The following is a 13,193-nucleotide window of genomic DNA, read 5'->3' as shown; positions in this document are numbered from 1 at the left end:
GAAGTAAAAGTACAGAAGTACATGCTTTTAAAAGTACTCAAGTATTAAAAGTAAATTTCCTTTATGTCAGTTGTGCATTGTTTTATTGTCGTATACCTTATGCCTCTGAAGCAACCTACTGAACACACTGAGTAGCTCACAGTATCAGTTGTATTAAAGGAGCAGTTCACTTCAAAATTGGCCCCCATTGACTTTCCATAGTAGTTTTTATTCCTACTATGGAAAGTCAATGGGGGAAAATTTTGCAGTGAGCAACTCCTTTAAGAGCTTTATATGTTTAGCACATATATGTTTAGTTTAGATATAATCCTGTATGATCATTTAGCCTAATTATCCTCATTAGCCCCCTAGTCCTATATGTATTTATGAGCAGTGTTCTTTTATTTTGTATATTCCCTTTACCAGTTTTAGCAGCAATTTACCAGTAAGTAGTAAGGTTCTTGTAAATAGTAAAGTGTAGAAGCCATGTGTTTGTTGGATTTATTACCATTTGTATTACCGTAATTTAACTACAAACATACTGTAAACTATAGCTAGTATAATGAACTATGTTCATTATATGTTTAGTTGCTGTGGTTTTACTAAAGATTATTAATTGGAGTATGGTTCCCATATATAGAAAATGGTAAATATGTTGATACTGTGGTTTTACTGCAAATACCATCCCTGCTGAAAAAACAATGAATTTTTGAATTAGAATGAGATTTTTAAATTAAATTCCTCTTTGTAGTGTGTTTTGGGTTTTATTCCAATAGGATTTACCATCCCATCAATAGAATCCATCACAAACAACTAGACAACAAGTATCCATAGTACAAGTCCCATTATAACCATTAAATCCATTACATTTTATGTTGTATTTTGGGCAGGGTTCTATTGTTTTTATTTCAACAGGAATACTTCAACTATAGTTACTTCAGTAAAAACATCATTCATTCTCCAAATCGCTTTAAATGATACAGCAGCAGATCAGAAGTTAACACGCACGCGTAGCTCAAGGTGTATGTGATGCTTATTTACCGTTTAGCTGTTATGCCGATCATTTTCATGACAATGTTTCTACGCTCTTTAACTGATGGTAACCCACAGATGATTACACCACACTTTAACATGTGCCTTTTTCCTCTTTTAATGTTCTATTTGTCTTTTTAGAGCGCTATCAATGGTGTAGCAGCGCCTACGTTTACATTAGTTTAGCGGGGAAGATCCCAGAGTTGCCAGATTTCCGTTAAAAAACTGCCAAATGGCCATTCAAAGCTTGCCGGAAAACGGCGAGCATAGAAAAACTGAAATACTTGGCAACAGTAAAAGGTCGTGGCAGATCGCAAGCCAGATAAATTGCGCACACAGGAAAACCCGCTGCATAGAAACCATCTTCTACTTTTGGACCTTTTTATAAATGTAGTGGAGTAAAAAGTATGATATTTGTCTTTCAAATGTAGTGAAGTTAAAGTACAAGTACTCAGAAAAAATAATACTCAAGTAAAGTACAGATACTCAAAAAGTGTACTTAAGTACAGTACTCAGGTAAATTTACTTCGTTACTGTCCACCACTGTCCGGAACTAAGTCCCACGTTATCCTAAAAGTACATCAGATCATGAGGTTTGGAATTCTACGTTGACTAATCGCCAAAAATCATGAAATGGTCAGAGCGGGACATTATAACAAGACTGGTCCCAGTGAAGTTTTTGTTCTTATAGTAAGTCATAGTTTCTCATTGCAAGTGCTTCCTAAACATCAGTGAGAGTACACTGACTGAAGCATAATGCCCTGAGATACATAAAGATCCAAATAAATCCCAGAACTAATGCTCCAACTGTTTATCAAAAACGCAACCGAATATAATTGTGTATAATTGGCTTCTAAGCATTTAATGATCAATGGGACAGATCACAAACCAATATTACAGTAGTATGTATGTAGTGTGTATATAGATGGTTTTAAAGCAACAACATAAACAAATTTGACTGCGCATGCGCGCTTTTGTGGGCCAAACTTAACTTTCGGTACACATCTGCAGATTCCCTGTAGATTATTTCTGATAGCAAGCAAAAGAAATAACAAGTAAATGACATTAGCTAGCGAGTTAAAAGTATGTCTAGCCAGTATTATTTTGGGTTACCAGTAGAAGAACAGTCACTTGGCTAAACTTAAATACGACAGAGTTACAAGACCCATTCAACAAATTGTTTATTTAATCAAATTAATATACAATAACATATTAATGTAAATCAATATCAATATCAATGAAATAAAATATAAATAGTTATATTATAGCAGGTCTGTACTTTATACACACTACACAAACGGTGAAACAGACGAAGAGGGCTTGGCTCAGACAATAGGCAGAAGTGACATTTCTAGACCATATTTGCACTAATATGAATTCTCCACTTTGAGTCATCTGTCCTGCTTTTCCCTCTTTTCGTTTTATCACAGCAAGGAAACGGAACAGACTTGGAGATCTCATTGATCGTTTTGGAGTGATATGTTAAGTAGGAAGAGATTTCTGTAATTTGCATAGCAATTGGGGAGAGATAATGTTGTGGCATACATCAAAGCGTATTAAGGAATACTTTAATTAATTGTAAAATGTCAAAAAGCAAGTCACAGGACGCATAATGTCTATAGAAGAGAGCATGTTTGCTCAAGTCACGCTGTGGAAGCTGGAATAGGACACGTTCTGGTTATCCTCACTGCAAACCAAGCATCGCAACATGCATTGTCTGATGGTTCTTTTTTTTTTAAGATTTGTTTTTTGCCATTTTGGCTTTGATCGTACAGCTTTTAGTGGTAGAGAGGACAGGAAGCGAAGTGGGAGAGAGAAGGGTGAGGTTCGGGAAAGGACCACGAGACGGGAATCGAACCCGGGTTGCCCGATGTCGGAGCACTGCCCACTAGGCTATCGGCTCCGACTCATTTTTTGAAATAACAGATTGCATCAGGTTACACTGACAAACTGCATTTGGTTACGTTTTAAAAGGGTTGAAAGTAAGTAATAATATCACAGAACACCGGTCTACGCCGACGCCGTCTAAATGTTTGGATTTATTTCATAGGGTTTTATGTTATCCGTTCCTCAGCATTTCAATTCCTTTTTTCCTTACTTCTGTTATATCACCCAAAACTGAAACTTCTTTGATCATTTATTCACAGTTACTGTCTTTCCTTCTTCCTGGCAGCAAAAAGAAACAACGTATTGCTTTTTTTATACAGAAAAACAGTGAATGGGGACTGGAGCGTTCGAGCTTTGAAAAGCATGCAAACGCACCAATAAGGTGTCCTAAAATAGGTCTACAACCTGTACACTATACTCCACGTCCTTCCTTGAGTGACAATTAGACTCAAATGTACATTTGACTCATTGTAATTTTACGGACAAAGAGGATGAGTAAAAGATGACAGACGTTTTTCTGTCAACTATTTTTCTCATCCTCTCGGTCCATCTACCATTTATATCTAAATGAAGTCTCTCGATGTGTATAAACTGTTATTATGTCAATTCCCTGTCCACAAAAAGAACTTTAAAGCTTATCATTGACCTTGGTTTTTGACCTGAAGGTCACAGTCATCCACCATTTCTTTCATTCTTACAGCCCAGGCTTTTAGACAAACGAGCACAGGAATTACTGACTTTACCCATTAGTGGTTTAATTGCCTCTAGACGAGTGACATGCATACAGAATTAGAGAGAAAGTGGGGTCAAAGGCGATGAATTTATAGCTGTTAATGTGGCGTTGATGATGCTTGTTCAACCTATTTAGCGTAGCAAAAATAGCAGAAAATTTGCTTTTATTTAGGTTTCTTGCTTAAATGTCTAAGAGTGATAGCTCAAAACAACAACAACAACTATTATTATTATTTGTAATTCTAATTAGTTTTCATCATTAACATTTTAGCCAATGGTGAAATATCAATACCTCCTATTAATACTCCTTTCTTACCAAATCTGTGGTTCTAGATTTCACTCGTTAATATAAAAACGCTCTGAAGAATCAAATATAGCTTTTAAAGTTTTCTTTTTAAATATTTAATAAAACAATTGACAGTAATTTCTTTTTAATTTACTATCATTTACTGTAGGTGTGCCTATATAAAATACCAGAATTGCACATCCCCATTGTGCACTAAATGTTCACAGTGCCATTTCTCACACATTTCCTCAAATTATCAACCTCACAGGATGTTTCACAGTCAACTTCCAAAATGAATCCGTCTCATTTTCACATGCGTAACGTGCTGTCAGAAACAGTTGCCACCGATGACTGATCTGCACGCCACGTGACTGAGTTAAGCTGAGGACACAAAGCTGTTTTCTCACGTCACGCCCAAACCGTAAAGTATCCGGAGAACGATGTGTTGCTAACATCAGCTGTTGATCCCAGAGGAGTTGTAAAAACTGCCTGCCACATCACCTGGAAGTTAAAAATGTGCGGAGAGTCACGACTATGTATGCAGAACGGCAAGCTCATATAGTTAAACAGATGTCAACACTAGTCTGCGAACAGGTGGCGGTATTTAGAAATATTTACTGTTGACATATTTTAACTCAGAATGTGTATTCATTATTTTTGTGATTGAGTGTTGTTCTGCTTGTGTATGAAAAGTGATAAAACCACCAGGAGCGTATAACATATTATTCCAAAGTACTTCAAACAAAGCAATGATATTACTTCAGTACATGACAAAATAAAAAAATGAATTTCATGGTACCATCTTCAAAACCCCCAGTAATACTTTTATGTCAGTGGCGAGTTATAATAGTTTGCGGACATTTTTCTCTCCCTCCTCTGGCTACCACGATGCAGCTTGAATAATTAATCTTGGCTCTGGTCAGCATCTCTTTCATCACGCTCTGCCTGAAGCTGACACCTGTGATCCAGAGACAGTGATGGGAGCAAGAGCAGAGACAGGTGAGGGGTGGCAGTCATGCGTACAGGGCCAGCTGGCCCGCTCCGTCGGCCAGGCTGCACAAGGTGACAGTGACATCGATTTGTTACAGGTAAGAGCTACATCTAGCAACGCAGTCAAATAAGGGCACATGAGCTAGATGACATCATCGCAGAGAGTGGCAAGAATTCGCAATGAAGGATCTGTGTTTCTTCCCAAACAAAATATGTTTTTTACACGATTACTGTTTTTCTACTGTAAATTAACTCACAGAAAGTATGACCTTGCTTTGTGTGAGTTTTAAACCTCTGTTTTCACACTTGCTATTGTGCATGTGTGTATTGATGTGTATTGAGTAACTTACTTTTAAACACAATCTAGTTATTTACTCAATTTTATAATTCACTGAAAAAAACTTCCAAGTGAATTCAAGGCTGAATCAATCATATGGCCAAGCAATGCACAGGCTAACAGCATATCTAGAACTCCATGAACACAGACAAGTGTAATAAAATCTAATAAAAACATCCATTGCTAGACTAAACACCCAACACAATCTAATGGCAAATCAGAAATGAAAGCTTTAGCGCAAGTTCTGCGAGGAAGACTCTAATGCTACGTCACTCATTATAGCCAAGCATCATCCAACACTTGGAGTATATAAGATCCGTACTTACTCAACGTGTACCTTTGCAGATACTGACGCCGACATTCACCCCCATGTATGTCCATACATCCCGAGGGGTAGGCTCCGCCCTTGCCTTCATCTTCAGGCAGGAAATGCAAGAATCTCCGACCCTCTGGATTCGAGCTACGGACGGGGCCTACGCCAAAGAACTTTATCATATTATCTTTTGCTTTCATTAGCTGTAAAATAAATGTCAATGCAACGTCATCTTGCCTCCAGAGTCTTTTTGGCAGAACTGTTTTACTCTTTGAATAGGTAGATCTCATTCATCGTTGCTGTCCTTCCCAAACCCCGGATGTCCAAATTTGCTGTTTTTCAGGAAATCAAAATACTGTGTTGTCAAAGTTGACAAGCACTTTTAAATCATTTTTATTGGTTAGATATTTGCAAAGTCCAGTGACAAATATAAATGGTGAGTGATAATAATGATTTATGGAAGAAAAAAAATCACCTTATATGGAGATACAAGGTTTCAGAAGGACAGCAGCATCACACATTTTTGTATGATCTGCTTTCGCCACAGTGACTCTTATATTTAAAGGTGGACCCTCACGCTTGCTTTAAAATTGAATGTTTTTGGTATGATTCACATCATATAAATGTATACAAAATCGCCATCTTGTACAAGTAGTTCGTAGTAAGTAATAGATCAGGTTGAAATACTCTCAGAAGAACACTCGAGCATTCTAGCAAGTCAAACGGAGCTTCCGTGTGTGTTAACACACATCTATGATTTGTTCTTCATTGATATAAAACTGAAACCCTCCGCTGATTTGTTTTATGACTCAACCCCCCTCCACACGACCACAAATTGGTCCCAACATTCGTGTGCAGCTCACATTAATCTCGTCCACCTCTTTCCGTTGACGTTGATGTAATAAAAGACTCAAACAGGCGATTGAGAGGCTTTAAAGGTTAAAGGCTGCTTTCTGCCCCGTTGCTTAAGCTCTGGCTATTACAGTTCACTCTCGCAGCAGTTACATTATGAGATCATTGAAAACTGGGTCACGCTGTAACATTCCATCCTGAGATGCTGTTCCACACCACTTGTTTCTACATTTCAGGACCGCATGTTATTTTCAGGGGCGTTGCCCATGCTGTTGTCTTACGCGTTAGATGTTACAGAGTGAAACAAGTTTTGCTCTGTGGAGCCCATTACGTATTCAGTCCCAGTTGTAGTTAAGGCTGACAAAAGCATTTGTCCCTCTCTGTGTGCTAAGCATGCTTGCAAAACAATTAACCCATGTAAAGAGCCAGTCTGCCATTTCTCACCCCATTAAATTCAGCCCAGTGGTTTAATTCATAGCACAGAGATGCGCCAGGACCCGCCCCATGCATGCCTATCAGAGCAACTGCTGTAAATGATCAGAGCGCTTTCACAAACCATCATCAGCCTGGGTAGCGAGAATGAGAGAGAGAGAGAGAGAAAGAGAGATCGAAATAGCAAAGCGGAGAGAAATGCAGCTAGCTTGAGACACAAGATGTTTTCACTTTCAATGCAACAATAGTATTCTCACTGGCAGAGAAAATGGGGCTCAATGCTACGGAACGAGTACCTACACTGTTTAGTAAGGCAACAAAAAAAAGAGTTTCAAGACTTTTATACTCAAAATACCACAAACCTAGTCCTGACCTGTCTGGAAAAGGATTGCATCGTTTCAAACGAGCTTCATTGTAAATATCATATAAAGGTTGAGGGATTACTTCACTCAGCATCACTGCTGTTCATTTTTCATCGAAGCACAGAAGAAACATTTTTGAAGAATACGTGTCTGTTTTTCACACCGAAGCTTTTGCATGTTATCAGAAAACGAATGGCGCTTTTCCACTGCATGGTACCGTACCGTCAGGTTTAGTACGACTGGGCTCGGTACAGCTCACTTCACTTCGGTTCAGTTTGCTTTTCCACTGCAGTTTAATACCATTTCAAAGTGGGCGGGGATTATAAACTTATCGTCATAGTTGCGCCGCCTCTACTGCCGTAGCGTCATTGTGAACGCGACATAAACACACGCACAACACAGGAGTAATGTAGCATATCGATGGCAGCAAATTTTTTTGCAAATACTGCTAAAATACCAGAGTGTTTGGGAAATCTTACAGCAAAGAGCAGACAACGATCATTTGGTTTGTTCGACGGCGCACGAGGGTAAGCTAATGTAGCATTTAACATTGCGTTAAGGGTCTCAATCTCTATATTACTGTCACGAAGCATATAACTAAATGCCAATATTACGTATTAAAATGAGTATTCATGTATTGCAAATCCAACTACGCTGGTAATGATACTCTCAGTCAGTGATCTGTGTGTAAACACGTCATATTTTGGTATCGGTACAGTACGTTTGGAACCTCAACCGAGGTGGTACTAAAAAGAGTATCAGGTACTAGGTACTGTACCCAGTGGAAAACCCCCCAAAAGTGAGCTGTACTATGCAGTAGAAAAGCGCCATAATATAGCACATGAGTCATATAAGGACCACTATACTTTCTCTTTACAGCCCCTGGTCGCTATGAACTGGCATTGCATGGCAAGAGCTAAAAGATTTTTCAAGAAAGTTTTTTTTTTTGTTCGCGTTCCAGAGAAAACAAGGGTTTGAAATGACACAAGAGTGAATTATGTGGGTCCACTAAACCTTTAAACTCAACTGAAGACATTTGAAATCTTTTCCTCTCACAGAATCGGCCTCAATATCCAAGAAGCTTTTAATGGCCACTAGAGATTGAGAACTTGAGAGGTTGGGTGTGAGCCAAAGTGGGACCTAATCCACGGCTTTTACCAGCATGATGAGCCGGTCGATTTCACCCTGAACAGACTGGCAGAAGGATGGAATGAAACTGGAAGCTCGCAGTGTTTTGCAACTAAAGGCTTGGCCGCCGCTGATCTTCAGTTTTCACCATCAAAAGTGCAGGGGTTGTTAAAGATCACAATATGATATTTTGTGAGAATAAATTTAGAATTTGGCAAGCGTTCGTCATTAGACAGGTAACGTCATTTGACATTATTGAGTGCTACGTCCTGAGCCAGAGGTGTCAGACTGCTTTGAAAACTGGCTGATGCCGAAGCACTCTTTCCTGCGGTGACACTCATTAATTTAAGAAATTAATTTGAGCAGAGGAAATGAGGTCAAGAGAAAATGGAAATGGGTCTGTGAAAAAGGATAAAGTAAGATAGATGTAACAGAGTTGGGCTGTCTGTATACTCCAGCAAGCTGGATGGTTGCTTTTCTAACTTGACCATAAGGCTGATTTATCCTGCCCAGATTGGTCGAGCTGCCATGAGAGAGAGAGAGAGAGAGAGAGAGAGAGAGAGAGAGAGAGAGAGAGCGAGAGAGAGAGAGAGAGAGAGAGAGAGAGAGAGAGAGAGAGAGAGAGGAGAGAGAGAGAGAGGAGAGAGAGAGAGAGAGAGAGAGAGAGAGAGAGAGAGAGAGAGAGAGAGAGAGAAAGTTAACAGGCCTCTGGCTTTACCAAAGCCTACCCATAATCTCCAGCAAATTGAGTCTCCTGCTGCCTGCTGGGGGACCAGGCCAGAGGAGGCAGCTTTGGATCAAAGTGGGCAGTCCACACTGAGCCTTGATGCATCGGCGATCCAACGGGAGGGTGCAAAAAGGTCTATTTTCTTTGAGAGCGGGTAACCGGTTTTGTGAGTCGGCAACTTCTGACAAATGATCGAAACAGTTCTCGATGTATCAGTATCATTTTCAATTTGTATTATCCAGCGGAAAAGAAATATCACAAATGAGATGTTTTTAATATCGCTATCGTTTTTTCCTAGACAGCAATAAGATTAAACAGCGAGTCCAAATGAAAATGTCTGAGAAAAAATATCCTTTTTTTCAGATTTGGCTCCTGGGGAAAAAACAAAAGTAGTTATATCTGTCTGATTTAGAGTTTCAAAAGAGATTAAAAAAGTCTCAAATAGTCCTAAAAGAGTTTTCTGAAAGTATGCAATAAAAAGTATTAAATGATTCAGATATCAGGATGAATTCTAAATATCTGACTTTCGGGTTATTTACATATTTTTGCTTTACCCTGTCGTACCGTGTCAGCAATTGTCTCTATTTTACTTTCCCATTAATGTGACCCCAAAATGAAAATTCTGAAAAATGAAAATCTTTCAGCATTTACTCGCCCTCTTGTCATTTTAGACTTGTATGACTTTCTTTTTTCTGCAGAACACAAAAGAAGATATTTTGAAGAATGTTGGTAAACGGGTTGTTCCCCATTGACTTGCATTGGCTTTGTCTCCATAAAATAGAAGGACCAACTTTTTTTGTGTTCAAAATATCGTCTGTTCTGTTTTGCAGAGGAAATAAAGTCAAATATCAGGAGGGTGAGTAAATGATGACAGATTTTTGTTTTTGGTTGAACTATCTCTTTCAGTTTCCTAAGCTATGAAAGAACAACCACTGGGATTTATACAGAACATGATTCACAAGTAAAAAAAAATTCTGGAACAAGAATCTTAGTTTTCCCTAAAAGGAGATTTTAAGAGTAAAGGTCTTCGCACATTTTCGTATGCGTTTTCTCGTATTTGGCGCTCGTTTGTACGGTGTCTCTGAATTGTCAAAACGCCACTCAAAATGCTTGCTACGGATGCGAAAAACGCAGAAAATCGAACCCAGTCCGAATTTTTTTATGAAGGACGAAAATATCGGAGGCAGTGTGTAAATGTGATTGACACATCGTGAGGTCGTATTTATTTTTCGGGCGCAATTTTCGGACTCAATGTGCAATGGCCTTAAGCGTCGGGTCATGAGTGACCATTCTAGGAAAAACAAACATTCAGAAGAAACATCTACTCTAAATCACATTGAGCATCCAAAACCACAGACATAATGAAACACTTTCTATGTCCCTCCTGTGAGATCCGTTAAAAGATTCGATTTTAAAAATTACCATCTAATCTCACGTGGACCTGTCAGTGGCCCCGATCGGAAGGAAGCTGTGCAGGGGTAGATATTGTAAACAGTCCCAGCGAGAGAGCGGCAGCCTTTGATTCAGGGTTTAAGCCCCCCGCGGGTCTCGGCACGTCGCGAGCCGATTCTCCCGCGCTCAGCCCCATGGCTAGGCACTGAGAGAGGCTACCAAACTCAACTGATAGGCTGCCTGCCTGGATCCTGCCACACACTCTTTCTGTCTGTCACAGACTAACACTGTCTCACCGCATGCTGTCTCTTCTTCATCACTTGGTGCTATCTCTCCCGCTCTCACTCATCTCTCTATCTCTCTCTTCATCTATCTAGCCGGATCAGACAGGATATAATACGGAATGCTGCGTATCTGTTTACAGTTGTTTACATTGGAATAAAACATATCGCTTGTCATTTCTGCACATCAAATATAAGCCTGGGACTTATACATGTGTTTCAATATGAAAGCAAATTTCACCCATAGTTCCTAAAATAGGCTGTTATTTTCTAAATGCATGTATCTGATCTTAATAGATGGTTTCAGTGGCAAAAAAAATAAAAACCCAAACTTAACTTCAGGTAGACCTCTGCAAAGAAGCAATAGCTGTTGATTAGTTTTAATTTATTGAATACAATTAATATACAATCAAATATTAAGATACATTTATATTTATATAAAATAAATTGTTATATTATAACCAAACACAGACTGGAAGTTAACTTCGGGCCAGGCGCATACATCCGATGAAACAGTCTATAGAAGTGGAAACTAGCAGGTAATAGAATTATTTCAATACATATTGATCTGGGTCTTGATAACGTAATACTGTAACTACTCAAGTCTGTAACATGTATTTTTATGCGCATTCATGTATATATTTTATGTACATGTATATCATTTGCCATTCATTTTGATTTATTGAAGTAGTCGAATCTGTGTTGACCCAATGCAGACTTATTCTAAACTGTGATACATCGATCTTGCCAAACATATGTAAAAAATGTAAACTAAATAAAAATATTACATATATAATTATCATAAAATGATCATAAAAAGTGTGTTAATTAATAATTGAATAAACAATAAAAATATCCAACATCACTGACTAGAATGTTGGTAACCGAACAATGGTGGTACCCGTTGACTTGCATTGGTTTTGTGTTCATACAGTTAAAGTCAATGGGTGCCAAAGTTGTTTGATTACCAACATTCTTCAAAATATCTTCTTTTGTGTTCTGCAGAAGAAAGTAAGTCATAAAGGTTTAAAATGACAACAGAACGAGTAAATGATGACAGAATTTTCATTTTTTGGTGAACTATCCCTTTAAACATCCTGTTTCTGAAACACGTCAGATAACAAAAGTATACATATAGAGTTTAATTCCGTTTTATGTTGACTTTAACTGTCTACATACAGGAATGAAGGCCACGTTTTAACTGAACATGCTGTGTGTGGTACTGTAAAAGAATTAGCCCAAGGCACTGTCATTGCAAATGGGACTGATGCTATTTGATCACTGGCGATTCAGTGAAGTCATTTCCTGTCTCTTTTAGCTTGATTGTGCTTTAAAAGTGATGACAAAAAGCATCCAACACGCCTGTCTGATCTACCGTTACCAGATACCTGGTGGATATATGCAGATCGCTTCTTAATGAGACGTCTCATGTTTATTTTAGCGAGGAAATTAAAACAGACCAAGTAATTCCGTCTGAAATAGGCAAGTTTTAGGAAGCCATGTTTGCGGTTGCATCACACTCTCTGCTTCAGTGTGATAAACCAATCTCTCAAATTACCGAGCACAGGCGCAGACACTTAACCGAGCTGCAGACACAGCACTGTAGCACAGATAAGTACTCTTTGTCCAAATGACACTCGTCCCTCTCATTACATGCTGTGAGACACAGTCTCCTCTTCGTTTTGTGTCTTTCTTGTCTGCCTACTTCCCTAGACTTTCTCTCTCCCCTCTCTCTCTGCAAGAGAGGGGGGCGTTTTTAACCTCTGACCTGTGTTATATTTCCAATGATATAACTAACCAATGTTTGTTGATAAAGGGTTTTTGGAAGGGTAGATAAAACGATGCATTTGACTGCTTAATGTTGGGTTACCACTTTACAATAAGGTTTCATGGTTAACTACATTTGTTTATGGTCCAGTGTATGAAATTTAGCGGCACCTAGCTGTGAGGTTGCAAATTGCAACCAACGGCTCACTCCACCCCTCCCATTTGAAGCACTACGGTGGCTGACCCAGGACTAAGATGTCATCACGTTTTCGCTTCTTTGCCGAAGTAGATAATGTATTTACGAAACACGCTCTGCAGTTTGTCCGTTTAGGGCTACTATAGAAACAACATGGCCAATTCCATGTAAGGGGACCTGCGGTGTATGTAGATAGAAATAGCTCATTCTAAAGTAATAAAAACATAACGCTTCATTATGTAAGGTCTTTATACACCTCTGAAGATATAGTTATGTGTATTATATTGCATTTCTGTCAATAGAACCTCCAAAAAATTACACACTGGACATAAACTACCAACAAAAAAATACTTCACCATTTCAAAATCTTGGTAAATTTCAACATTAATTATTTATTAATAATCTAAAATAACTATCTGGTAACATAAATTAATCCACAATAAACAAACATGAATGAACGATAAACATCTGTATTATGTAACATTAACAAAAAAAATCTA

General features: G+C 38.5%; 1 protein-coding gene across 6 annotated transcripts in view; it reads right to left on the bottom strand.

The window, feature by feature from the left end:
- The window catches only part of insyn1 (inhibitory synaptic factor 1), a 66,874-nt gene that overhangs the window by 46,013 nt on the left and 7,668 nt on the right, over window positions 1-13,193 (bottom strand). The window lies entirely within an intron of this gene.

Source organism: Triplophysa rosa, linkage group LG12 (genome assembly GCF_024868665.1).
Source record: "Triplophysa rosa linkage group LG12, Trosa_1v2, whole genome shotgun sequence".
Taxonomy (NCBI): Eukaryota; Metazoa; Chordata; class Actinopteri; order Cypriniformes; family Nemacheilidae; genus Triplophysa; species Triplophysa rosa.
The sequence above is the reverse complement of the archived record's forward strand: the minus strand, read 5'-3'. Positions and strand labels throughout refer to the sequence as shown.